The sequence below is a fragment of the Xiphophorus couchianus genome, chromosome 14, assembly GCF_001444195.1.
Source record: "Xiphophorus couchianus chromosome 14, X_couchianus-1.0, whole genome shotgun sequence".
In the NCBI taxonomy this organism is placed as follows: domain Eukaryota; kingdom Metazoa; phylum Chordata; class Actinopteri; order Cyprinodontiformes; family Poeciliidae; genus Xiphophorus; species Xiphophorus couchianus.
In genome coordinates this window covers 1,584,847-1,587,912 of record NC_040241.1, presented here as the reverse complement: position 1 = coordinate 1,587,912, position 3,066 = coordinate 1,584,847, and positions in this window count along the sequence as shown.

Genomic DNA, 3,066 nt, shown 5'->3' with positions numbered 1-3,066 from the left:
CCTTCGTGAGGTTTTTCTATGTATGCTATATCTCCTTGTGAAATATCTGAAGTGTTATATATATTTTTCTTTAGGACAGAAAAGCGTCACAGACCTATGATATAAACAGAAACTTTCTGTAAGAAGGAAAGAAAGAAAACATGCATCCAAGTTATTTGGACTATTTCTGAGTTATGATGGCGTGGTGAGTCATCTGACAGGTTGGATTGTGTCTCTTTTGTGTTGGTTTTCTGGATGGTGCAGGATTGTTTTCATGTGCAGCTCCATCTCAACCTTACACAGACAGACGTAGACATGCAGCGTATAAATCGATTTTCAATAAAACGTTTTGCACCAAAGAGTTGAGAATAAACACTGAGGCTCTTTACTGTATTTGAAATGTTAAATTGACATTTGTGACTGTATACGATACAGACCAGCAAATATTGCAGTAAGCATATTGCGAGGGAACACAAAACAAATCTCCCCCTCCCCCATGTCCCCTAGGGGCCGTGGGGGGACACACGGTACACTTTTCTTGAAACACTAAACACTTGTAGGTAAGGCAGAAGCTGCATTGCCATTAACCTTAAAATTTTGCAAACTGAAATGACAAAATTAATGTGCTTAATTTAGATTATTCTGTGCTATCAGTTTAAAACCTGGGCTGTTTGTCAGTTCTTTGTTTTTTTTTGTGTATGTCTTGTTGTTTTTTTTTTGTGATTTATATTTATTAGACCCGAATAATAGTCAATGAAAGTTTCACTAAACAGATTTATTACATTATTTAGCTAAATAAAAAAAACCTATTGTCCAAAACATACCTTCTCATACCCAGAAGAAAATCTTTGGGAGCCACTGATTTAAAACTGTTACTGAGATAAACATGGCTAACCTCTTCTCTTCCACAACTTTCATCACCTCGGAGAAGACGCTGTGGATCTGCAGCCATTCAGCATCCAAGCTGCCCTGAATGGGGATGAACAGTGGGAACATCTGAAAAATCCAAAATCATGTCCAACACGGCAGCAGCGTCTGCAGCTCACCTGAAACATTTAATATGTTCAACTCGAGACTTTCTCCAGTCTAGAGAAAAGATCTCCAGGTGATCATATGTGGCGTCTGAGGTGTCAAGATGACACATTTTCCCACAATTCTTCAGCGTTGAGAACTCCTGGTGATGTATTATTACTATTGTTATTTCTTACCATCCTGCTGACTGTGTGTTTTCTGACAAGTTTCGGTTTGTTTTCTTGGCCATTTCCTGACGTGGCAAAATTTACTCGAATTGCATGTTCCCTCGTCTTTCCCATTTTGATATCTGACTAAGACTATGATTATATTATTGATTAAAGTGACTGATCACCTTGGGAAAGTAAAATTCAGATTACAAAAATGCTGCGGATACATTCATTTCATAGGAAATGTTAAAGGAAGCCTAAGAAAAAAAACGGTGTGGCACGTGAGATTTTGGAACTGGAAATAACATTTGGGAACATTTACAGAAAGGCTGAGCTCCTCTGATCCTCAAACTTAACATTTAAAATGTTTAGTTTGTAAATGAAATATTTATCCACAAGCTATTTTACTGTGCTGAACTTGTTTTTTGTTTTTGTCCTAAGTATTGTGAGACTATTTGTTGTGTGACATAATAAAACAGAATTGGGGGGCGGGGGGGAATAGAGTAAGAGTAAAAATTCAAATCATAAATGAAATAACTCGACAAGAAATTTTCAAGTGTTCGCCGCTGTGCTCCTCATCCTCGGTGTCCATGGAAACAGGAACCTTTGAGACGTGCTGCAGGGTCAGGCGCTGGCGAGAGTTCCTGCTTCACGTCTTCTTCGACGCCCGTCGTCCAGCTGGGAGAAGAAGCTGATGGAGGAGGGACCGGGCCGGAGGGACGTGCAGCCGCCATGTCTGCGTGAGGCCCAGCGACGGGCGCCCCGCGGCGCGCGCTGAGCTAATCAAACAGGTTGACCTGTCCGCGAGGAGAGTTAGCGGCCTGTGAGCTCTAACTGCTTGGTTTGGACCGAACGGTTCCCTGTTTGCCTTTTAACATCACGCCAGAGACAACATGATAAAACATGGTTGTTTTATATTTAAAACATCTATGACCTCAAATCCTCCCAGCTCGAAAAGTAGGCAGTATTAACATAAAGAAAAAGTCAATATTTCATCTGCAGTGCAGTTTTATTCATAAACGGACCAGTCGTCTGCCCTGACAAGGTAACAACACAGTGAGAGAATAAATAAATAAACAGTATGGTGGTCCAGAATGTCATGTTTTGGAGGACACACACTTGTTCAAATCTGTCATCACCTAAAGCTGCGAGTCTCACCACTGACTCGCACTGATGCAGAATCGCTGAACCATGATGGGTCTCAATTCATAATGTTTCAGCTGGAAGGCTAAGCTTACCTAAATATTTAGCTTCAAACTAAATATTAGCAAGATACTCAGTTTTAAGCTAACTCTTTAGCTAGTTGATTATAACTCCAAACTAAATAATTTGTTTTAAGTAATTATTTTAGATTTAGACTTTACATTAAAAATGTTTAGTTTGCAAATGAAATATTTCTCCACCAGCTATCTGGCTAAATATTCAGTTTAGACCTAAACTGAAGGCAAACTATTCAGCTTCAAACTGAATATTTAGCTTCAGTTTGACAATATTTAGCTTGCTAACTAAATAGTTTGAAACTGTGACATTTATAAATCATTAAATAACATGGTAAAAAAAGTGAATCATGTTTGTTTTTTCCCCCCTCATATGACAAACCTAAATTATTGATGTTAAATTTTGCCTGTTTCTTTACAAACGGCGTGGAAGTTTCAAATCCAGAGACAAAGTTGCTTCTAAATAGAAAATGTTGCTGTTTGTGTGAACCAGTTCATTTCCTACAAAATGAACTGGTTCTTTAATCTACAACAGAAGCAACAAAAATAACAAAGAAAATATTTCAACCTAAAATCACATTTGTGTTTCTAGCAAAAAAAAAAAAAAAACTCTGCAAGAGATTGATTTTGCAGTCCCTTGACCACAAGCCTCTTCTACTGGGCGAATTATGATTTTGAGTCCCCAGGAG